At 42.8% G+C, this 26,232-nt stretch overlaps 1 protein-coding gene across 6 annotated transcripts in view; it reads right to left on the bottom strand.

Moving 5' to 3' along the window:
• LOC122553719 (fibrous sheath-interacting protein 1) overlaps window positions 1-2,962 on the bottom strand; it is a 400,816-nt gene extending 397,854 nt beyond the window's left edge. For 5 of the 6 annotated variants that reach the window (XR_015757930.1, XM_043697966.2, XM_087990004.1 and 2 more), the window contains exon 1: window positions 2,778-2,914. The gene's annotated coding sequence lies outside the window, so the exon portion shown is untranslated. Of the gene's footprint in view, window positions 1-2,777; window positions 2,915-2,936 lie in introns of those variants that run through there. The other variant, XM_087990007.1, reaches the window with a different exon arrangement.
• Between the last annotated feature and the right edge of the window lie 23,270 nt (window positions 2,963-26,232).

The following is a 26,232-nucleotide window of genomic DNA, read 5'->3' as shown; positions in this document are numbered from 1 at the left end:
CGAGAGACATTCCCTCTAATGTGCACACAGTGATTAGATTAGATTCCCTACAGTGTAGAAACAGGCCCTTTGGCCCAACCAGTCCACACCGATTCTCCGAAGAGTAATCCACCCAGACCCATTTCCCTCTGACTAATGCACCTAACACTATGGCTAATTCACCTGATCTGCACATCTTTGGACTGTGATAGGAAACCGGAGCACCCAGAGGAAACCCACGCAGACACATGAGGCTGGAATCGAACCTGGGACCCTGGTGCTGTGAGGCAACAGTGCTAACCACAGAGCCACCGTGCCACCCCATAAAGACCAGATAATTAGCTTTACATGCACACAACTAACCACACAATCCTGTTTTTGTTCAAAATAGTGTCATTTGATCCTTTACAAGGAGGCAAAAAAAGACCCTTGGTTTTATGCCTAATCCAAATGACAGCAGCTCCAATGTCTTAGTATTCAATCAGGACTGCACTGAGCGTCATGCAACACCTTGTGCTCAAGTCTTAGTAGCTGGCTGGTCCACAACCTCCTGATCTAAGGAGTATAGTACTGCCACTGGACCACACAGACACCAAAGCTGAATACTATGAGCCTAATCAAAGACTTACTGCAATATTAGTGCACTTCTTCATGCAATTTTACAGACACAAGGCTTTTAAAAAAATTCAAACAAGTCCCAAAGGATTTTACCAATCAACATTACCCATTAACTAGAACTGGCAGCTTGAATCATTAGGTGATGCAACACTTCCCAAAGGCTGTTGGGAATGAAAAGTTTGACCTTAAATGAAAATGTAGATATCAAATCATTCAATCAACTCATAAATCCAGAAATTGATGTGCCCCAGCTTTATTTCACTGAAATCCATATGGTGTAGATAGGCCCAAAGCACTGGAAGCAAGTTCCAGGTTCTTGATCCAGTGACTGAAGGAACAGCAACATAGTTCCATGTTAGAATGCTGTGTGGCTTGTAGTATTCCCATAACTGTTGCCACATTAATAGAAGTCAAAGGTTTGAATGATGATGCCAAAGAAACCTTGGCAAGTTGCCACAGTGCATCCTTTATATAGTACATCTTGCTGTCACTGCACCATCAAGAAAATGTACACTTACAGTCGTGATAGGTTGGTAATCAAGCAGACTCCTTTGCCTGGATGGTATTGAACTTATTGAGTTTTGTTTGAGCTACACTCATCCAGGAAAGTGGAATGTATTCCATCACACTCCTTACTTGTGGGGAATCAGGTGAGTAACTCACTGAGGAACCCACAGTCCCCTCACTGCTCCAGGTTCCATTTGACTGATCCAGTTCAGCTTCTGATCAATGTTAATACCCAGTACATTGCTGAATTCCTCACTGGCAATTGTAATGCCATTGAGTGTCATCAGATAATGGTTAGATTTGCTCTCCTTGGAGTAGTCATTGCCTAATGCTTGTGGGAAGCAAATATTACAGCTAGTTATCAGCTGAATCATGTCCAGGTCTTGCTGCATTTGGAAATAGATTGGTTCAGTATCTGAGGAGTTACAAATGGTGCCTATCATCAATGAGCATCCCCATTCCTGCCCTTGTGATGACAGGAAAGTCATTAATGAAGCAGTTGGTTGAGCCGAGGGTACTGCCTTGAAAAACTGCTGCAGCAATACACTATGACTAAAATGATTGTTGTCGTTGTTGGAAGCCAGTCTTCTTTTGTGCATAGCATGACTGCCAAGCACTGAAATTTTTTTTATCCTAATTCGCATTGACTTCAATCCTGGTATGTCTCAAATCTCAGATCATGCCCAATACTACCTGTCTCGCGGTGCTCAATGAATCACAGTGTTGTCTCTCCCCCAACATCACATCCTACTCAGGACTCCTTGTACTACACCTCATCCACACAGATATCATTCAATTATGCCAGCTGTACATCAGACTCTTCCAACCTCTACAAACATATAGTTATGTGGTTATGACAGAGACATCACCAAAGCCAAGGGACAGTCAGCCAAACGCTACTGCCTGCTTTCTTGCAGTAGAAGTCTGTCCACCTTCCATAAGGTGCAGGTCAAGATGATGATGGAATGCTCTTCACCACTTGCCTGGATGGTTAAGGGTCGAACATGACCTATGAAGCTCACCACCATTTAGAACAAAACCACCCTCTCTTAATTGACAACATATCCATTCAGTATTCTCTCTGTCACTGCATTCAGTGTGCAGTGGTGTTAGTGGTCAATCACTCTGACAGTCTGGACACAGCATGGTATCCCAACACCAATCACAGGATTAACTTCCAGTTCCAGAGTGGATCTTGGAGGCCAATCAATGAAGGAACATTACATCCAATACTTAAAAAATTCACTCTCTCGCCACCTCCAATACATGGTAACAATTGTATGTATCACCTTCAAGATGCACTGCAGCAATTCATCCAGGCTCTTTTGCCAGCAGTTCCAAATCCCAAATCTCTACCAACTTCACCATGGGAACACCATCTGTAAGTTCCCACTCGTCGTCATGGCTTGGAAATAATCACTGATTCTTCACTGTTGCTGGGTCAAAACCCTGAAATTCCCCCCAACCCACCCCTATAAGGGCAGCGGGTTCACCTACACCACTAGGACTCACCACCACTTGCTCAAGGGCAACGCTGGCCTAGCCAAGGCGTGAAGAAAATCCCACAGACAAATAAAACACGGAGAAATCAAGTTCATGAAATTTCACGCCCGGGCGCCGGTGAGCTTACTCCTGATATTTACTAATATCGGTGAAAGACACCAATTCAATACCTGAAGAGGCGGGACATCAAACCAACGGGTTCGCTCACGTTTATGTAAACAGCAAAATGATCCGACTCGGTTTAATCCCAGCCCAGAGCTCCCCCGCCAGGCTCAGGGCCGGATCCTGGAGCTCTCGCCCATTTCCTCCCCCTTCACCCTCCTCCCTACCTTCTCTCGGGTGGGCAAGCGGGCGAGTCCCGTTACTAAGGACGCTCAGATCCCGGATGTATTGCTATTCAAAACAAACTCAACTTTATTTATCTCTACTGTCATTGGTGCAGAGCTCTGCCTACCCCCGCCCTCCGTAAACACGTCATCACCTCGCCACGAGCGGGAGGATGCACTCTTTTCCCTGAGCTGCTCCCCAATTCTGCACTGAACTCCACTCCCCCTCCCCCTCATTGGCTGCTCCTCACACCCCCTCTTCCTCATTGGCTGCTCCTCACACCCCGCCCACTCATTGCCTTCTCCCCCCTTTGGCTACACCCCATATCGCCCCTACCCCAATTGTCTGATCCCCGCACACCTTCCACCTCATTGGCTGCTCCCTACATTCGCCCCACCCTGCCCCTTTCGTTGGCTGCTCCCCACATTTCCCCCCAACCCCATTGGCTACCTACCCCCCATTATTTGTTCCCCATACCCCCTCCACCTCATTGTCTGTTGCCCACTACCTCTCCCCCTCATTGGCTGCTTCCCACTATCCCCCTCCACACACACACAATGGCTGCTCCCCCATTACCTGCTCCCCCGCATTGGCTGCTGCCCACATTTCCCCACCACCCCGCCCCATTAGCTGCCCCATTGGTTTCTCACAACCTCCCCCCCCCCCCCCACTCATTGGCTGCTCCCCACATTTCCCAACCCCCAACTCCATTGGCTACCCACTCCCATTGTCTGCTCGCCGCTCTTCATCCCAACCCCCACCCCCAACCCACCTAACCTGGCTGATGCCAAATCCTGCCCCCTCCCTCCACCAATGCACATTCCCTCTGCCGCTCATTGGCTTCTCCACACTCCACCCCTTTGCAGGCTGCTCCTCAATCATTCCCTTGTCGGTTGCTCACAAATGATTAAAGGATCATATGAAACATTATCAGGATTAGTGTGGTGCTGGAAAAGCACAGCAAGTCAGGCAACATCCGAGGAGCAGGAAAATCGACGTTTCAGGAGGGCTTTTCCCTCGGTAAATACTGATGCAAAATTCTCGTTTAGTATCTCCCCTATTTTCTGTGGCTCCACACAAAGGCCACCTTGCTGATCTTTGAGGGGCCCTATTCTCTCCCGAGTTACCCTTTATCCTTAATGTATTTGTAAAAGCTCTTTGAATTCTCCTTAATTCTATTTGCCAAAGCTATTTCATGTCCCCTTTTTGCCCTCCTGATTTCCCTCTTAAGTATACTCCTACTGCCTTTATACTCTTCTAAGGATTCACTCGATCTATCCTGTCTATACCTTACATATGCTTCCTTTTTCCTAACCATCCCTCAATTTGATTAGATTAGATTACTTACAGTGTGGAAACAGGCCCTTCGGCCCAACAAGTCCACACCGACCCGCCGAAGCGCAACCCACCCATACCCCTACATTTACCCCTTATTACCTAACACTAAGGGCAATTTAGCATGGCCAATTCATCTAACCTGCACATCTTGGACTGTGGGAGGAAACCGGAGCACCCGGAGGAAACCCACACAGACACGGGGAGAACGTGCAAACTCCGCACAGTCAGTCGCCTGAGTCGGGAATTGACCCCGGGTCTCTGGCGCTGTGAGGCAGCAGTGCTAACCACTGTGCCATCGTGCCGCCCACCGTGTCATCCAGCATTCCCTATACCTACCAGCCTTTCCTTTCACCCTAACAGGAATATACTTTCTCTGGATTCTCATTATTTCTGAAGGCTTCCCATTTTCCAGCTGTCGCTTTACCTGCGAACATCTGCCCCCAATCAGCTTTTGAAATTTCTTGCCTAATAACGTCAAAATTGGCCTTTCTCCAATTTAGAACTTCAACTTTTAGTTCTGATCTATCCTTTTCCATCACTATTTTAAATCTAATAGAATTATGGTCGCTGGCCCCAAAGTGTTCCCCCACTGACACCTCAGTCACCACCCTGACTTATTTCCCAAGAGTAGGTCAAGATTTTCACCTTCTCTGGTCGGTACATCCACATACCAAATCAGAAAATTTTCTTGCACACACTTAACAAATTCCTCTCCATCTAAATCCTTAACGGTATGGCAGTCCCAGTCTATGTTTGGAAAGTTAAAATCCCCTACCATAACCACTATTATTCTTACAGATAGCGGAGATGTCCTTACAAGTTTGTTTCTCAATTTCCATCTGACTATTAGGGGGTCTATAATACAATCCCAATAAGGTGATCATCCCTTTCTTATTTCTCACTTCCACTGAAATCACTTCCCTGGATGTATTTCCAGGCATATCCTAATTCAGCACAGCTGTAATACTATCCCTTATCAAAAACCCCACCACCACCCCCCCTCCTCTCTTGCCTCCTTTTCTATCCATCCTGTAGCATCATATCTTGGAACATTAAGCTGCCAGCCCTGCCCATCCCTGAGCTACGTTTCTGTAATTGCTATGATATCCCAGTCCCATGTTCCTAACCATACCCTGAGTTAATATGCCTTCCTTGTTAGGCCCCTTGCATTGAAATAAATGCAGTTTAATTTATTAGTCCTATCTTGTCCCTGCCTGCCCTGACTGTTTGACTCGCTTCTGTTCTCAACTGTACCAGTCTCAGATTGATCTCTTTCCTCACTATCTCCCTGGGTCCCACCACACACACCCACACTGCCCCCCCCCCCCCACCCCCTTACTAGTTTAAATCCTCCTGAGCAGCTCTAGCAAATCTCCCTGCCAGTATATTAGTCCCCTTCCAATTTAAGCACATCTTTGGAATATGGGAGGAAACCAGAGCACCCGGAAGAAACCCACACCGACACAGGAAGAATGTACAAACTCCACATAGACAGTCCCCCAAGGCTGGAATTGAGCACAGGTCCCTGGCACTATGAGGCAGCAGTGCTAACCACTGAACCACTATAAGTCGATTGGCATAAAAGTTAGTCTTCATCTTACATTAGCATTCTTGTAAATTGGCCCAAAGAGTGCAAGACAAAAAGCCTCAACAAAAAGTATCCTTTTACAGCAATATTTAATCTTGGTTCTCCAGAAAATGATAAGTTATATAAATACAATGTGTTATTGTTCAGATTCTCCTCCCAGTTTAGTTACCTGCTGTGAATCATGCTCAACTCTTAGTGTTTTCACATCCATCCGTTTTTCAGAAAAAAATTTGTGTTTTGTATCTTCCAATAGAGGGCAGTCATATATTTGTGTCTGAAATTTGAGATCTCAATGCTATAAATATGTTGCAGCGATTTGTTTACGACAGGAAAAGGAAGGGTTTCTGGTTTCAAAGCAAACGAGTGAGAAACAAGCGATACAGAAATTATGCAACAAGTCCTCTGGGTCAGAATCAATAGGGTGTTCACAATGACAGAAACTCTACATGACATTGTTGAGATCACAACGAGATTACTGCATACAGTTTTGGCCTCTTTATTTAAGGACAAATATACATGCTTGGATGCATTTCAGATAAGGGTCACTAGCCTTATGGGAAAAGAGAAGGCCGATCCTGCTGAATGGTTTCCTGAGACAAAAAAAATTGCAGATGGTGGAATCTAACGTAGACAGGCAGGAGGCTGGAAGAGCACAGCAAACCAGGCAGCATCAGGAGGTGCAGAAGATGATATTTCGTGTGTAACCCTTCTTCACGTCAACTTCTGTACCTCTTGATGCTGTCTGGCTTGCCGTGCTCTTCCAGCCTCCTGCCTGTCTACTCGAGAATAGTTTCCTGAGCAGACTGTCAAAGTAATTTGGCATGTTGACTCATTGCTAGAACTTTTCAACAAGCACCAAGATGTAGCTGCACATAGGTGGTGAGAAGGGCACGAATCAGCAGATCCCTCAAGCATGCCAGGTCTCTATTCCATGGCACACTGCCCTCGAGATAGCTGAAGTGGTAAGGTGACCATTGCACATCTCTTCTGGAATGTGCCTTTGAGACATGCAATGGCTTTCCCCAATTGGTTCCGTGACGCAGGACCCTGAGCTCGACAGGCTCTTCCCCGGTACGCACACTGAGACAAATATCAACTGTGCCTGGAGGACCATCAACTTGTAAATGATGCTCTTTGATCTGCCTGAAACTTTATTTTGAACTTAAGAAGCTGCCTTGATCCAAGTCACTGAAAAGAAACAGAACAGACAGCAGTTGCGGTCACCGTAAAAAGAAATCCTATATGAACGTAGCTGTGACACCAATTTTATCTCTCTCAGTATCTGCCTCCCTTTCATTCCATAAGGAAACCAGCTGACAATAATAAACATGATTCGGAGATGCCAGTGACTATAACCTGGTGTTGTGTGATTTTTGACAATAATAAAGAATGACTCAAGACAGATGGTGTTCTGCCCCTCATTCAGTTGCTCACCGCTTACGAGGAAAGGATTCTGGGGGACTCTGACCACACCAAGCAGGGCACAGATTAGTACTAGAGGTTTCCGTCATTATAGAATCCCTATGGTGTGGAAACAGGCCATTTAGCCCAACAATTCCACACCAACCCTCCAAAGAGTAAACCACCCAGACCCATTCCCCTATCTATTACTCTACATTTCCCCTAACATGGGGAGAACGTGCAAACTCTGCACAGACAGTCGCCCGAGACTGGAATCAAACCCAGATTCCTGGCACTGTGAGGCAGCAGTACTAACCACTGAGCAACTGTGCCACCCCTCAGGCTCAAAGAGGCAATTAATTTATTTTGAACTGTGTATGACAGTAGGCAAAGAAGAGCAATAAAAATGAAAACATGCTTAATGGAATTGCTAAGAGATGAACATTATCCATTTCCCTTGACTTGCTGTGCTGGGAACCCTTGAGGGAAGGCTCACTGATACCTGTCAGGATTGTGTCTATATTAAACAGTATGGCAGTAATATGAACCTGGGACCTCTGGAAGAGGGAAAATGTGCAAAGATTCATGGCAAGGATAATGTGAGCATCTAGGTAAACCCAAAGTGAGTTAACACTATGATAGCAAGTGAGGAGAAGATGCAGCCTAATCCAGTCCATGAACTGGAACATCATAGAGTCATAGAACTGTATACCAAGGAGAATGGACCTTCAGGTCCATCTTGTCCAGCCGACCAGATATCCTAAATTAATCTAGTCCGATTTGCCAGTGTCTTTGTTCTTTATCCAACCATATCCCTCTAAACCCTCGCTATTCATGTATCCATCCAGGTGCCTTTTAAATGTGCCCCTGAATGCAAAATGTCCTTGCTGCAGCAGTACAATGATAGCTATCAGTACAGCCTGGGGTGCAGCATTGAAATGAAGACATATCTTGTAAGTGAATTGGAGATGTACTGGTTGGCGCATGTCAGTGGCCAATGTCAGAGGACATGGGCTACCTATGGCCATGTGATGTTAATGCCTGGTTTTCAATATGCAGCCAATTCAGGGCAAGCAGTAAGCCAAATCCACCAGAAGCTCACTCGGGCTTCCTTGTTGAGTTTTCCCCAATTCAAATTTATTTGTAAATTTGTAAGATGAAGGCAGAATATTAATGAAGCAAATTTTTCTATTAACAAGGTTTTAACAAACAGTAATTGTCATTCATTGGCAACTCGGTGATGCCTAGTGAGAATCTCACCATTCCATATGTGAAAAGTGCAAAAGATGGTTCGAGTTGCTTGTGATGTTGAGATAGGCCTCACTGTATTTGTCATCTGATTCTTCCACACATCTCATCATAGCCCACATTGCTCAGACCTCTTCAAAGCTTTGCCCATTATGTATGTTTCATTGTTCATACGTAAGATACCTTCAGGAGACATGCTCATGATATCATCACTATATTACAGCATGTAACCTGAGGATACAGAGGTCTCATATTCCATCTTACCTTAAATCACTTGAAGCATGGTACACTGTTAGAGGCATGCTCCGCTGCTGTATTACTGAATTTTAATATTACGCCAAATATTTCTACTTTTGAGAAATGTAACATTTATGCAAAGTAGTTATTTGTAATAAAAAATCTATTGTATTCTTCAATACCAGAATATCCACATACAGTTTCTTACAGGAGATAACATAAGTGTAGCCACAACAGGTGAAGCAAATTGTTAGAGTTCAAACTCATACCAAGATCTGATGAGTATTTCCAGCATCTTTGTCGTTAAATAAATAAATATAATACTTTTATTCAAATCGTTGCAATTACGTGCTCATGGGGACAGACACATTTTTCTTTCTACTCATTATCGAGAAAATCTTTCTTGTCACAAAGATTATCTTTTCCTCTTGGGGGTCTTCAATATATACTTTTGCTTTCCTAGATTAGATTAGATTACATTACATTACAGTATGGAAACAGGCCCTTCGGCCCAACAAGTCCACACCGACCCGAAACCCACCCATACCCCTACATTTACCCCTTACCTAACATTACGGGCAATTTAGCATGGCCAATTCACCTGACCCTGCACATCTTTGGACTGTAGGAGGAAACCGGAGCACCCGGAGGAAACCCACGCAGACACGGGGAGAACGTGCAAACTCCACACAGTCAGTCGCCTGAGGCGGGAATTGAACCCGGGTCTCTGGCGCTGTGAGGCAGCAGTGCTAACCACTGTGCCACCGTTCCTAGGTTGCATCTCATGTAGACCAGTAATGAAAGCCTAGTACAATACTACCAGGACCACTGTCATAGTATATCTGTACATGTAGGAGTAAAATGAGTTCAAGTCATTCATGTAATTTCTTTCTTTTTCCACAAAAAGCTTATATTGCCCTGGGAGGATAGGAAGTGCACAAGGATAGAGCTTTTCGTGTTAAGTGGTCAGTGTCTGACAGTCGAGACAATCCTGGAAGGGGAAAATGGCAGCAGAGGTGCAAGATGAAAGGGACAGGATCTGTAAAGGAAATTCTTCTTATTTTTAAATATGTCAGTTCCTGAAGCTTATTCCAAAAATTCTGGTGCGGACGAACAAATGATGGAAGAAAATTATCAAAGCAGATCAAAGGATGTGAAGAACAAAGGGGAATTGTTACTATGGTAACATATCTTCAGAAACTGTTAATTGAACTGCTTGTTACAATATAACCTCAAGAAATTTTAACTTGTAAAAAAGATTAAGTATCTGATCCCACATCCATCACCTTATACACATGTTCACATTAAATTGCCTTTTAGATTACCTTGCTTTAACTTTGTCTTAAAGTGGAGAAATAAAAGCTGCTAATTAATCATGTTGACCCCAGATTGGCCTGTTCCTTTTTTTTGTGGTGAATAATTAACCTTTTCTTTACATGTTCATAAATGATCATCTGAGCAGCTGTGATGCTGAATACTGCAGCAGTTTGGAAACAAAGCTAGGGCACATGGTGGCTCAGTGGTCAGCATGACTGCCTCACAGTGCCAGGGATCTGGGTTCAGTTTCATTCTTGGGAGACTGTGCGAAGCTCACATGTTCTCCTTGTGTCTGTGTGGGTTTCTGCAGGGTGCTCTAATTACCTCCCACATTCCAAAGTTGTGCAGTTTAGGTGGATAATGCCCAGGATGTATAGGTTAGATGGATTAGCAATGGGAAATGCTACAGTAGTGGGTGTGGCTCTTTGAAGGGTCAGTGTGGACTCAATGGGCTGAGTGGCCTGATTCTATGATTCCTTTAGCAAATGATCTGCTATTACAGGACACAATGAAGAAATGCAACCCAATTGTGCCTATATTCAGATGTACAATAAAACTGCTGTCCAGCAATTTTTACTTTTGGATGCTAATAATGCAAAAGAAAAAGGTTGTGATATGTGACTTATTTTCGGAATTACAGATAGTGTTTTAGTCGCAAAATGGCATCCTGGCTGCATGTGTGCACTTTCAGCATGGCTTATTCTAAAGTGCCACTTTAGTAATGACATTTGTGCACACATTAGGAACATATGACAGAGGTGTCATCAGTTGGCATACAACACTGACTTCACACAAATGGCACAATTTATCATCTCAAAACTCCAGCTAATGTGATCTCTTAACATTGCACAACTAAAAATGTAGTCAAGGCTCAACAGATCCTCCACTAGCATTACTTAAAGGGACCATCAACTACTTTCAGATTATTAGCTGACTGATCTCTTCCCGCATTTGCCAAAGTGATGTGAACTTTCTACTGCTGTGTAAAATCTGCAGGCAATGATGATGTAAATGCTGAAGACTTTTGCTTTGACGTTAAGGGATCAGTCAGATTCCTGTTCGTAGTCTTGTATAATAGTTATCATCTCTGTTCCCTTGCAGCATCCTGGGGGAATGCAGCAGGGGCAATACTGAAACTTCTAAGCTGCTCTCAGACAGAGGAGATAGAGAATGGCTCTAAGCTTGAGGTCTTATTCATCATGGGTCCCTGTGGCATTCGGTAAAGCATCAGTCAATACTTGCCTGTTTCCTTTCAACCCTATTGTTCTACTTTACGTACTCTATACCAAAGAATACCTTGAACACAAGCGAAATTAAAAGGTGGAAAATCTCCAAACAATCTTGTATTAGATTAGATTACTTACAGTGTGGAAACAGGCCCTTCGGCCCAACAAGTCCACACCGACCCGCAACCCACCCAGACCCCTATATTTACCCCTTCACCTAACACTACGGGCAATTTAGCATGGCCAATTCACCTGGCCTGCACATCTTTGGACTGTGGGAGGAAACCGGAGCACCCGGAGGAAACCCACGCAGACACAGGGAGAATGTGCAAACTCCACACAGTCAATCGCCTGAGGCGGGAATTGAACCTGGGTCTCTGGCGCTGTGAGGCAGCAGTGCTAACCACTGTGCCACCCACAAATGTCACGAGTGTGTAATTATACTATAATATATTTTGTAACAAGTGCCAATCTGATTTTAAAATGGCAACAGATCTTGCAAATTGAGGAAACATGGCTACCTTTGTGGATTCCAGTTTGTATTGTGACTAGACTATACTTACATCATGAAGAAATCATAAGCCATCTTTTGAAACTCAATGAACATTTCTAAGGGTAAACAAAAACTATCTAACAATAGTTCACCCAAAAGTATGAGCAGTATTTTCTAGCTCACCACAACCTGTCAATGAAAGCCAATGAAAGGGGAGGCGATGGCCTGGGTTTCACTGCTGAACTGTTAGTCAAGAGACCCAGGTAGTATTCTGGGGACTGGGTTCAAATCTCAATGTGGCAAAAGGTGGAATTTGAATTCAATAAAAATCTGGAAATAAGTGAGTATTGATGGTCATGAATCCATGGTCAGTGTTTGGAAAAACTCATCTGATTCACTAGTGTCTTTTAGGAAAGGTAACTGCTGTCCTTACCTGGTCTGGCTTACACGTGACTCCAGATCCACAGCAAAAATATGGCTGACTATTAACTGCCGCCTGGGCTATCGGGGATAGGCAATATATGCTGGCGTTTCCGGAGGCACCCTCATCCCATGAATGAATAAAAGAAAATCCAAGCTAATGACAATTAATGGTTAGTTACATTGTATAAAAGACATGGATTAACTAATATGGAATCAATTTCATGATAGCAGCCTTTTTAATCTGCACAAGAGAGTCTGCGAACAAGCATTTTGGGTGGAACCTCCCATCACCTCCAACAAGAACTCTGAGAGGCAATGGTGAGGGTTTTCAACTAAAAGGGAACAAAAACTGGAATATAGAAATCCACTGTTGTTATGCAAAGAGACCTGGAACCTGCAAATGATTGAAATTCAGATCTAGTGAGGAAAAAGAAATCTCTCTTTTCTCTTCAATTGTGCTGATCTGCTGAGGCCACTTGTACAGGCAAGTACTAACTGGAAGTACTCTGGAAGTAATTGCAGCTTCTGAATCTCACTTCAGGTTTTCAAACTTCTTCCACTTCAGAAAGAAAAACCTTCAAGCAGGCTACACCTGGAATGATCTGATAGACTAATCTTACTTTCATTTTGACAAGTAATGTTTATTTTTTAGTTACTTTTAATCTTTATGAATTTTCAGATCATAATCTCATCACTTGTACTTGAAATAACTACAGCGGTAGATTAACCTTCATTTTGTTTAAGACTAAATTTTGCAGCTGTATAAAAAGCCAGAGGGGGGAAATAAATGAGTAGTTAAAACTCACAGTTTGTAGAGTACTCCGAGGACACAACTGGTGTAACAAGTATCTTCACAATTTCCTGCATAAAGATCTCTTTCTCCTCAGCCTGAGGCTTGGCCTTTAACCCACGTCCAGGCCAATAAAACTCATCTCTCACCAAACACTATCAGCATTCACCAAATTAAAGTTTGTGGTATTAGCTATAGATGTATTTTATCAGAAATATTGTTGTCATCCTATCCAACTGTCCAACTATAACAAAGTACCTCAAGAAAGCTAGAATTAGAATTTGATGTTGTGAGAAAAAGCACAAATTTCAGAGGCAACTTTACAGATTTATACAAGAAACCAATGTTGTTGCATTTTCAATTCAACTCACATTAGGTTTTCAGTTAGCTTTCCCAAAATAGTACATTTGATGACACAGAACTGTCCTTTATACGTGTACTGAATAATAATTCTACTAGTAGGATTGATAGGTCACCCTGTATTGCAACCTTATTTGCATTATATATATAAATATGCTAATTGCAGCAATACTATCACCAATCACGCGATGATTGGCAGTTCAGTTTAAGTGAATTTTGATGACTAATGTGTTGTGTTGTAAAGCAGAATATGGATGAATTAAAATAAGTGGGCCTACATTATGCATGCAGGTCATATTAATTATAAGGATACTCATCACTAACAAACAGTAATATCTTTTAAGTAGGCAGAGTAAATTGGCATTGAAATCTATTATAACGTTTTACACATTATTTGAATAAAAAGGTGAAACTGTGCCAGTTCTGAGCACTGAGCTGAATTTAGAGACATTGAATCATAGAGTCATAGACATGCACAGCACAGAAATGGACTCTTCAGTCTAACTTGTCCATACCGACCATATATCCTAAGTTAATCTAGTCCCATTTGCCAGCACTTAGCCTAATTCCCTCTAAACCCTTCCTATTCATATACCCATCCAGGTGCCCTTTAAATATTGTAATTGTACCAACCTCTTCCACTTCCTCTGGCAGCTCATTCCATATACGCACCATTCTTTGCATTAAAAATTGCCCCATAGATCCCTCTTAAATCTTTCCCCTCTCACCTTAAACCTATGCCCTCTAGTTCTGGACTCCCCCATCCCAGGGAAAAGACCTTGCCTATTTATCCTATCCATGACTCTATAAACCTCAGTAAGGTCACCCCTCAGCCTCTGATGGTCCAGGGAAAACAACCCCAACCTATTCAGCCTCTCCCTATACCTCAAACCCTCCAAACCTGGCAACATCCTTGTCAATCTTAAGCATGAATTTAAAACCTGAATTTCAAAAACAGTTGCCATAATTTATCCTATGTGGCTGAATCTTACTATTTTTTAGCTAAGAGTTGGGTTTTTTGTTGGGAGTCTCTTCACGACAACTATTGAGACTTTTCAACATATCTTACAAAAACACCGCACTGACTTTCTACTGTGCCCATGGCTTCCATCATATCCAATTCTATCACTATCATAGACAATGACTCAAGAGACATGTATTCTCATCTCATTATCGCATTTACTTGGCTTGAAATTAAAATCCTTGCTAATATTTTCTAACCCAATGAAAATCGAAAAATGGTGCAATGTTTAAACAGGTAAAAACAATGACTGCAGATGCTGGAAACCAGATTCTGGATTAGTGGTGCTGGAAAAGCACAGCAGTTCAGGCAGCATCCAAGGAGCAGCGAAATCGACGTTTCGGGCAAAAGCCCTTCATCAGGAATAAAGGCAGTGAGTCTGAAGCGTGGAGAGATAAGCTAGAGGAGGGTGGGGGTGGGGAGAAAGTAGCATAGAGTACAATGGGTGAGTGGGGGAGGGGATGAAGGTGATAGGTCAGGGAGGAGAGGGTGGAGTGGATAGGTGGAAAAGGAGATAGGCAGGTAGGACAAGTCCGGACAAGTCATGGGGACAGTGCTGAGCTGGAAGTTTGGAACTAGGGTGAGGTGGGGGACGGGGAAATGAGGAAACTGTTGAAGTCCACATTGATGCCCTGGAGTTGAAGTGTTCCGAGGCGGAAGATGAGGCGTTCTTCCTCCAGTGTCTGGTGGTGAGGGAACGGCAGTGAAGGAGGCCCAGGACCTCCATGTCCTCGGCAGAGTGGGAGGGGGAGTTGAAATGTTGGGCCACAGGGCGGTGTGGTTGATTGGTGTGGGTGTCCAGGAGATGTTCCCTAATGCGCTGTGCTAGGAGGCGCCCAGTCTCCCCAATGTAGAGGAGACCGCATCGGGAGTAACGGATACGATAAATGATATTAGTGGATGTGCAAGTAAAACTTTGATGGATGTGGAAGGCTCCTTTAAGGCCTTAGATGACCAGGGCCTCCAAGCCCTCCGTTTTTTCCTCTCCAGACATCCCCAACAGTACCCTTCCATCGACACTCTCTTTCGTTTGGCCGAACTGGTCCTTACCCTTAACAATTTCTCCTTTGAATCCTTCCACTTCCTCCAGACCAAAGGGGTAGCCATAGGCACACATATGGGCCCCAGCTATGCCTGTCTCTTTGTTGGCTACGTAGAGCAGTTGATCTTCCGTAATTACACCGGCACGACACCCACCTCTTCCTCCGCTACATTGATGACTGCATTGGCGCCACCTCGTGCTCCCGCGAGGAGGTTGAGCAATTCATCAACTTCACCAACACATTCCACCCTGACCTTAAATTTACCTGGACCATCTCTGACACCTCCCTCCCCTTCCTGGACCTCTCCATCTCCATTAATGACGACCGACTTGACACTGACACTTTTTACAAACCCACCGACTCCCACAGCTACCTGGATTACACCTCTTCCCACCCTACCTCCTGCAAAAATGCCATCCCGTATTCCCAATTCCTCCGCATCCCCCGTACCTGCTCCCAGGAGGACCAGTTCCACCACAGAACACACCAGATGGCCTACTTCTTTAGAGACCGCAATTTCCTCTCCCACATGGTTAAAGATGCCCTCCAACGCATCTCGTCCACATCCCGCACCTCCGCCCTCAGACCCCACCCCTCCAACCGTAACAAGGACAGAACGCCCCTGGTGCTCACCTTCCACCCTACCAACCTTCGCATAAACCAAATCATCCGCCGACATTTCCGCCACCTCCAAACAGACCCCACCACCAGGGATATATTTCCCTCCCCACCCCTTTTCGCCTTCCGCAAAGACCGTTTCCTCCGTGACTACCTGGTCAGGTCTACGCCCCCCTACAACCCACCCTCCCATCCTGGCACTTTCCCCAGCCACCACAGGAACTGTAAAACCTGCGCCCACACCTCCTCCCTCACCTCTATCCAAGGCCCTAAAGGAGCCTTCCACATCCATCAAAGTTTTACGTGCACATCCACTAATATCATTTATTGTATCCGTTGCTCCTGATGCGGTCTCTTCTACATTGGGGAGACTGGGCGCCTCCTAGCAGAGCGCTTTAGGAAACATCTCCGGGACACCCACACCAATCAACCACACCGCCCCGTGGCCCAACATTTCAACTCCCCCTCCCACTCTGCCGAGGACATGGAGGTCCTGGGCCTCCTTCACCGCCGTTCCCTCACCACCAGATGCCTGGAGGAAGAATGCCTCATCTTCCGCCTTGGAACACTCCAACCCCAAGGCATCAATGTGGACTTCAACAGTTTCCTCATTTCCCCTTCCCCCACCTCATCCTAGTTCCAAACTTCCAGCTCAGCACTGTCCCCATGACTTGTCCGGACTTGTCCTACCTGCATATCTCATTTTCCACCTATCCACTCCACCCTCTCCTCCCTGACCTATCACCTTCATCCCCTCCCCCACTTACCCATTGTACTCTGTGCTACTTTCTCCCCACCCCCACCCTCCTCTAGCTTATCTCTCCATGCTTCAAACTCATTGCCTTTATTCCTGATGAAGGGCTTTTGCCCGAAACGTCGATTTCGAAGCTCCTAGGATGCTGCCTGAACTGCTGTGCTCTTCCAGCACCACTAATCCAGAACAATGTTTTAACAGGCTAAAGCCTCATGAAGGGCCTATTTGGTGCTCCTGTTCTGGAACAACTAAATCCCAATCCTGTTTGAGTCCCTACCAGTGCTACTTCGAATTGCCCATGAAAGAGTTGTGGAGAACAAATTTGTTGCTCTTTGCCATAAAAAGCTCAAATGAAAATTGATAATGCTCAGCAGAATTTGTCAAAAATTATGAAACATAAACAAAAGATATCATTGATATGATATATATATTATGCAAAATTATTTCAAAACATGGATTGACCAGTTAAGCCAAATTGTTTTGGTTGCACATTTTATTTAATCCTACATAAGTAGAGCACATTGTCACTGGTGCCAAAAATTAAAGAGGAAATTCTTAATATTACAAAAGAGAATTGTGCACTATTGATTCACAGTAACCAAGTGTTTAAACCTTGAGAAAAAAATAGCTCACAAGACTATGAAAAATTTTCTGTGATCTGCTTTCATTAGCTGGCACACTTTAACAGCTTGGCCAACTGGATTTTCTTTTTAAAAATTAATGTTTTCACAAATGATTGAGGAACCTTAAACTGGTCACATCCATCATCAGACAAGGCAAAAAAATTTACTTTCAATGTAAAATGATCTTCAATTAATTCAGAGTTTATCTTTTCACCCTTTCATACATGTGATATATATTTCCCTCCATGTTCTCTCTCAGAATGCAAATCCCCATGACATGACTTTGACAAGAATTTAACAGTCCAGTGATTTCTTGTAATAGAATGTATGAGGTAAAATAAAAAAAAGAAATCACTCACAATATTTGAATTTTCAAAGTAAACCATGAATCATTTTTAAACACTTGTGTACTGCAAGGATCAGTGCTGGGTCCACTGTTGTGCATCATTTATATAAACAATTTAGATGAGAGTATATGAGACATGGTTGATACATTTGCAGATTCCATCAATATTGATGCTATATGGATAGTGAAGAAGGTTATCTAAGAGTACAATGAGATCTTGATCAACTGAGCCAGTGGACCAAGGAATGACAGATAGAATTTATTTCAGATAAATGCGGGGTGTTGCAATTTGTTACGACAAACCTGGGCAGGACTTACACAGTTAATGGTAGCGTCTGGGAAGTTTGTCAAACAGAAAGACCAAGGGGTGCAGGTACATACCTCCTTGAAAGTGGTGTCACAAGGAGACAGGGTGGTAAAGAAGGCAGTTAGCACACATACCTTCATTGGTCAAAACATTGAGGACAAAAGTTGGGATATTATGTTACAGCTGTTCAAGGTATTGTAAGGCCACATTTGGAGTACTGCATTCAATTCTGGTCTCCCTGCTGTAGGAAGTATGTTATTAAATTGGAAAGGGCACAAGAAAGATTTGCTAGGATATTACTAAGACTGGAAGGTTTGAGTTATAAGGAGAGGCTTGGACTTTTTTTCTATAGAGCACAGGAGCTTCAAGGGTGACCTTATAGAGGTTTATGAAATCATTAGGGACATTGTAAAACTACCACACTTGCAATCTCTTACTGTATGCATATGACATGATTTGTGCTGCGTACATTAGAATAAATTCCAAGTACAGGCATACCATAGCTGTTGTGACCAAAGTCTACTATGTTGTACTGTATCAAGGACAATTGTCACTTGTGTGTGTCACAAATGCTGACTCTAAAGGACCTGTTCTTCTTCTGCTTTCTTCCACACAGATTCATTCAAACTATGACCAATGGATCCAACCACAGTAGGCATTAACATGGTGCAAAGTTTTAACAGGCTAAAGGCTCGAAAAGGGCTTATTTGGTGTGCCTCTCCTGGAACAATTAAATCCCAATCTTGTTGAGTCTCTACCAGTGCTACCCCTAAATTATAACAATGACCAGTGGTTCCAATCATTCTCGGTGTTAACATCGCTGCGGCAATGATGCAACAAAGGGCAAACAAATTGAGGAGGAACAAAAGCACCAGCAAACCCAGAACCAGCAGCAATGTCCAGTGATTGTAAACACCCTCCACAAAAAGAAGTCACAGCTGAAGATCTGATGCTACCCTCAGAAAGTGGAATAGGTACATAGGACCATTGTCCTTGATACCATTGTCACCAGATGAATGAGCTGCCGTATCATTGTAAAATGTTGTAACAACATAGAAAATAGGAGGAATAGGCCGTTTGGCCCTTTGAGACTGCTCTGCCATCCGCTATGATTATTGCTGATAATTCAACTCAATACCCTGTTCCCGCTTTCTCCCCATCTCTTTAATCCCAAGAATTATATCTAACTCATTCTTGAAAACATTCAATGTTTTGGCCTCAACTACTTTCTGTAGCAGAGGATTCTACAGGTTCAACACTTTCCAGGTGAAGAAAAATCTTTTCATCTCAGTTCTAAATGGGCGGCACGGTGGCACAGTGGTTAGCACTGCTGCCTCACAGTGCCAGGGACCCAGGTTCAATTCCCGCCTCAGGCAACTGACTGTGTGGAGTTTGCATATTCTCTGCGTGGGTTTCCTCCCACAGTCCAAAAACGCGCAGGTTAGGTGAATTGGCCATGCTAAATTGCCTGCAGTGTTAGTGTAGGGGAATGTGTGTGGGTGGTGGGTCGGTGTGGACTTGTTGTGCCGAAGGGCCTGTAAGTGGTCCAACCTGTATCATTAGATGGTGATCTCTGGTTTTGGACTCCCCAGTCATTGGGAACATCCTCTTGTGTTTAGTCCTATTAGAATTTTATCAGTTTCTATGAGATCCTTCCCCATTCTTCTAACCTTGGTGATTGTAGTCCTAAATGATCCAATCTTTCTTCGTACATCAGTAGCTGTTCTCCCTCCATCGCTAGAATATCCATTCTCAGAAAAGCAGACCAAAACTCACAATACTCCAGATGTGGTCTCACCAAGGCCCTGTATACTTGCCACAAGAATCCCCTGCTCCTGTACTCAAATCCTTTCAATATGAAGGCCAACTTGCCATTTGCCTTTTTTGCTGTCTGCTGTACATAGTCATAGAGTCATAGAGATGTACAGCATGGAAACAGACACTTCAGTCCAACCCGTCCATGCCGACCAGATATCCCAACCCAATCTAGTCCCACCTGCCAGCACCCGGTCTATATCCCTCCAAACCCTTCCTATTCATAAACCCATCCAAATGCCTCTTAAATGTTGAAATTGTACTAGCCTCCACCATATCCTCTGGCAGCTCATTCCCACACGTACCACCCTCTGCGTGAAAACATTGCCCCTTAGGTCTCTTTTATATCTTTCCCCTCTCACCCTAAACCTATGCCCTCTAGTTCTAGACTCCCCAACCCCAGGGAAAAGGCTTTGTCTATTTATCCTATCCATGCCCCTCATAATTTTGTAAACCTCTATACGGTCATCCCTCAGCCTCCGACGCTCCAGGGAAAACAGCCTCAGCCTGTTCAGCCTCTCCCTGAAGCTCAAATTTCACAACATTTTTCCGATAGGAAGGTGACTAGAATTGCACGCAATATTCCATTACTTTTAGTAAGTACTGTACAAAGATATCCATGTCTAATTGCTACTCTCCCTTCCCAATCTATCGCCATTCAAATAATAATCTGCCTTCCTATTTTTGCAATCAAAGGAGATAACCTATATTTATTATTACATACTTCATCTGCCATTCATTTGCCCATTCACTCATCCAAATCACACTGAAGCATCTCTGCATCCTCGCAGTTCACCCCCCCCCCCACCCCCCCCCACCCCACCCCACAGCTTTGTGTTATCTGTAAATCTGGAGACATTATATTTCATTCTCTCATACAAATCATTGATAAATATTATTAATAACTGAGATCTAAGCACTGATCCTTGTGGTACCCCACCAGTCACGTGCTGCCAGTTGGAAAAAGATACATTTATTCCTCCTCTATTTTCTGTCTGCCAAACAGTTCTCTATCAATGTCTGCACACTACCCACAATCCCATATGCTTTAGTTTTATATGTTAATCTCTTATGGGAAATCTTATGGAAAACCTCTGGGAAGTCCAAGTAAACCATTCCACTGGCTCTCCCTTATCAATGCTATTAGTTACATCCTCGAAACATTCCACTATATTTGTCAAGCATGATTTCCCTTTCATAAATTCATAAATTTCATAAATGCTGGTTCTGTTTAATCTTGTCACTGTTTGCCAACTTATTAAATAATGTATAATGGATTCTAGTCTTTTCCTCATTATCAATTTCAAGACAACCAGTCTATAATTCCTGTTTCCTCTTTACCACCTTTTCTTTAAATCGAGGGGTTAAATTAGCTATCCTCTAAACCACAGGAACTGTTCCAGAATATTTGATCCAATGACTTCCAATGCATTAAAACTTAATGTTTGCTGTTCCTGCCATATAAATGCACCACTGTGAGTATGTTTTACTTTCAGCTAGAGGATTCCAGGTTCTACTTGGTGTCACTGTTGAACTTTCAGCGGGACACTTATGCAGGTCTTACATTTGACCTTAATTACCATGGGCAAAAAACCAATAATTCTTGCCCCTAATACCTGTCAACTAGTGAAACTTGCATAAATATACTTGCATGCAGACTACTGATTAATATAAGACTGGGTGCAGATTTCACATTGAGAATGCCCCCTTTGGTAATAATTAAGAAATCTGGCAGATCCTAATCCATTATCTCCGAAGGTGAATCAATCCTTTCAAAAAAGCGAAGACAAATACAAGAGAAATCTGGCAATGAGATGCTACTCCATTCAGTGCCAGCTATGTTATTCCTCTGAGTGAGACATCATTGTTCCTTTACTAGTTACTCTTATTAATAGTAAAAGCTGACATCCTGTAATTCAGGCCCAACACAGATCCTGGGCATGCTGAAAATTTGTTCCTCTCATCAATTTATCCAATCTCAAACTCTAACCAGAAAGCAATGTCAGAAAAGACTGTTCGCTTTATTTTAAAAATCTACAGATTTACACATACAGGGAGACTACTGACGTATGTGTCACAATGTGATGAAAGCAGAATGGTTTATTGGTAAGCAGAGCTTATCTTGAATACTCAAGCTGCAAACCCAAGATGTTACAACTGCTTTCACAGACCATGAGGTAGTTGCCAAATCAGAGAAAGATTACGGAGATGATCTTTGACCTACATGTTTTCTCAGAGATGGGAATTCGCAGAGCAGATTTTTATAGAGTCCCGACATTGCAGAGAGGTCATGCAGCCCATCTAGTCTGCACAAACCCTCCAAAGAGCATCTCACCCAGACCCTCACCCTATTCCCGTAAACCCACATTTACTATGGCAATCCACCTAGCCTGCTCCCCCGAACTACAGATAATTTTGATTTGGTGATGCCAGTGTTGGACTGGGGTGTAAAAAGTTAAAAATCACACAACACTAAGTTATAGTCCAACAGAAGCAGTGCTCCGAAAGGTAGTGCTTCCAAGTAAACCTGTTGGACTATAACCTGGTGTTGTGTGATTTTTAACTTTGTTTAATTTAACATGGCCAATCCACCTAACATATACATCTTTGGACTGTGAGAGGAAACCTGAGCGTCCGGTGGAAACCAACGAAGAAGTTGGGAAAACATGCAAACTCGATACACATTGTCACTCAAAGTTGGAATCCAAACCTGGGTCCCTGGTGCTATGAGGCAGCAAAGCCACTGTGCCACCCATTTTCACTGCATCAGAGTTATCTTCCAGCTTCAAGAATCACCAGCAACATCAATTTGCTTTTGGTCTGCATATAGATTTATAGACCCTTGTAGCACAGAAGGAAACCATTCAGTCCAACCTGTCAATGCTGGTTAGCAAAGGTCTGACTACTTTATTCCCATTTTCTATCTCTAGGCCCATAGCCCAGGAAGCTGTGTAATACAAATGAATATTGAATCACGTCTTAAATGCACGTGTGTTTCCAATGCAAGCACTCTTTTACGCAGTGAGTTCCAGACTCTCACCATCCTCAGTGAAAAAGATTAACAGTCTACTTAGTCCATATTTTACTCTAAATCTATGCCTCCTGGTGTTGACTCCTCTACTAATGGAAAAGAATGCCTTCCTAACCATTCCGACTGTCCTGAAATTTCAACATCACACTAGGAATTCAAATTGGCCAAATTCATTCTGCATTATGATGTAACTGTTAACTTCATCTTTTACAAAATAGAATCGATTACATTTTCAGTGCTGTCATCAGGATATAATTAAAACATACATACTATTTAGCCAATATGATTCGTTATTTTGTTATTTCATGGGATGTGGGCATTGCTGGCAAAGTTCGTTTTTGTTGCCCAAATGTAGTTGGCCTTGAGAAGGTGTTGGTGAGTTGCCTTCTTGATGAGCTGCAATGCATCTGCTGTAGGTATACAGTGCTATTAATATTTCGGACCAGACCAGACTCCCTCAAAACATTTCAAGGTAGTAGCCCAGACTCTGACTTTGCTAGTTGTTTTTGGCAGGTGTAGAGAAGATATTCCAAGGAGTGATGCAGCTTGCCCAATTACTTAGTTCTAAACAAAACAGAAGTTATTTGCAAGATTACTGAATAGAACACAAACAGAAGAGAACAGAATATAGAATCTGAACACGATCTGAAAATCCAACAGACTATTCCAACTTAAACAAGCTATTTCAAAGTCCTGCAACAATTCCCATAAACACCCCTTGGCAAAAAGGGTAAAATCAAATACAGAGTCCTACAGGAGAGAGAGAGATGGCAGAGAGATTCAGCATGAAACACCTTCTTCCAGGAAGCTGTTTCTTTTTATTCCCCGAGCTTAAACTGACCAGCAGCTCTGAACAGCAAGACTGCTAAAACCAAAACAAAAAGCTGAGTTGGGAGAACTGACCACCCCCGCTTTCATTGTACAAGTATTTTTTTAACTTGAACGCCTTTTCCCTGAGGCAGTTTCTATTAGCTATAATCAAATTGGCCCTAAAACGCATCCAAACCAGACACATTGGAAGCGATATGTTTATGACTCCTCTGATTAAAAAAAAAACAGGGACAACCTAACCTTGTCAATGGAGCAGCATCATCACATTAGAAAGGAGTTCGAAGATTTTCAAGTGAAGACATAGTGATACCTGGAGTTTGGTGCCGCCAGGAACTTGCAGGTGGTGGCACTTCCAAGCATCTATTACCTTTGTCAAGCTACATTCTAGAGGTTGCCAGTTTTGAAGATGATAACTCGCTGTGCATAACTTGCAGATGATACACTGCTGCCACAGCGGACAGAGTGAATTTGTAAGTGACGGATGTGGTAGCAATGGAGTGGGCTGCTTTACAGAAACGAAACTGACTTTTCTTTCAGGTAACTGAGACAATTAGCTGAATGTAAATGCATCAAATGTCTCTTTTTATACAACCGCTGCGTTTAGAAATAGAGGAACTGGTGAGTACAGGTTGCATCACTATTTTCTCAAAACAGAAGGGCAGAGAATTAACTTCAAATGTAAATTTAAAATTATGGAATATTTTGACAAGGTAGAGACAGGAAATACTTCTGCTTAGAATCATACACTTTTATAGGACAGAAAGAGGCCCTCTGGCCTGTCATGTGCATCAAACACTGTCTAGTACAATTTTCCAACACTTGGTCCACAGCCTTTGGTACTTCAAATATTTATCCATATATTTCTTAAATGTTGTGATAGCTCCCACCTCCACCACCCTCTCAGGCAGTAAATTCCAAAAGTCCACCATCATGTGGGTGAAAGAAATCCTTCCTAATTCCCTTCCAAACCACATACTCTTTGACCTTAACTGTCTGATTACTGCCCCCTCTGCTTTGGGAAAAGGTTTCTTCCTATCCACCTCTCTCCACCCCCCCTCATAATTTTGTATACCTCAATCAAATCCCTGTTCAGCATCTTTTGCTGTAAAGATTTTGACCCCAACCTATCTAATATCTTTTCATAGCTGAAAAGCCCAGCGCTTGGCAAATCCTGGTGAATTTTCTCAAGTGCAATTACATCTTTCCTATAGTGTGGCAACCAGAACTGGTGTAACAAATGTCTTATACAAGCTCCTGTGCTTGTATTCAATGCCTTGACTAATAAAGGTAGGTTTGTCAAATGTCTTCTTAACACCTTATCCACCTGCACTGATGCCTTCCCTACTTGTGGGGAAAAAATAAAACTAGAGACTATTGATAGACACAAAGAAACCAAATATTAAAAATCAGAAGAAACCTCTATTGTCAGAGATTGGTGAGAATGCAGGACTCACCACCACAAGGAGTAATTAAATTGCATTTAAGGAGAACATAAGTAAGGATATGAGAGAAAAGGGATTAGAGACAGAGCTGTGTTTACCAAGTTATAGTGTCATAGAGTTGGATGAGTAACGATAGTGGAAGGTTCAAACGAAGCATGAGTTGGTCCAGTCAATCAAATACTCCATGAAAATCTATGCAAACAAACGTGCACCTTCAAAATTTTTTCATATATTAGAAAATAAACGAAATGTTGAAAAGCTAACTTCCTGTCTGTCTTTCTTCCCACCTATCTGCTCCACCCTTCACTCTGACCTATCACCACCACCCCACACCTTCATCTACCTATCACCTTCCTAGCGCCTACGCAATCTAAAAGAATAATCCAGCAATTTAAGTGTATTGAGTGGATTAGCCTTTTAAATAGTGCTGCAGAAGACTCCTTCCTTCCATTAGCACCACAAATTGTTGTTGGATGAGTTTACCAGATTGCACATAAGATCTTGAGGTGTCCAATGTCAGAAAAGAGTTGTACAATAACCCATAAAACCTTATTTAAATACTTTAGTCATTATTTAACAAGCTTCAGATGCACAACTAAGAAGCAGCCTGATTTAATTTAGCATGGAGTACAGAATGACAGACTGCATGGCACTGGCATATTGAATTCATAGGCACCCCTTGTGCACCTAATAAATGGTGGGATGGCTATAGTATTTTAATAAATAACATTGAGGTACTAGTTTAAAAAACAAAAAATACTTCTATTAAATGTTTTCAGATTAAAATAACCCTGATAACTTCAGTATCGCATTGAAAATGATCACAATCAGTTGATAATACATTAAAAAACACAGGCACTATTCAGTAATTATAATCACACTTGGGAAATTTTATGAAATAAGAAGAGATTTTTAAAAATTCAAATGCATATGATTTTCTTTTCTTTATAATAGAAGTAAAATCCAGAGCTTTCATTCAGCTGAATTTCCATTCAGTTCATTTTTAATTTTAATTAGTCCTTGGAGATTCTGTATTATATGATGTT

This window comes from Chiloscyllium plagiosum, unplaced genomic scaffold, assembly GCF_037043375.1.
Source record: "Chiloscyllium plagiosum isolate Xiang-an unplaced genomic scaffold, Cpla_swu_hap1 HiC_scaffold_8, whole genome shotgun sequence".
Lineage (NCBI taxonomy): Eukaryota > Metazoa > Chordata > Chondrichthyes > Orectolobiformes > Hemiscylliidae > Chiloscyllium > Chiloscyllium plagiosum.
Note: the sequence above shows the minus strand (reverse complement) of the source record. Positions and strands in the feature narration are given on the sequence as shown.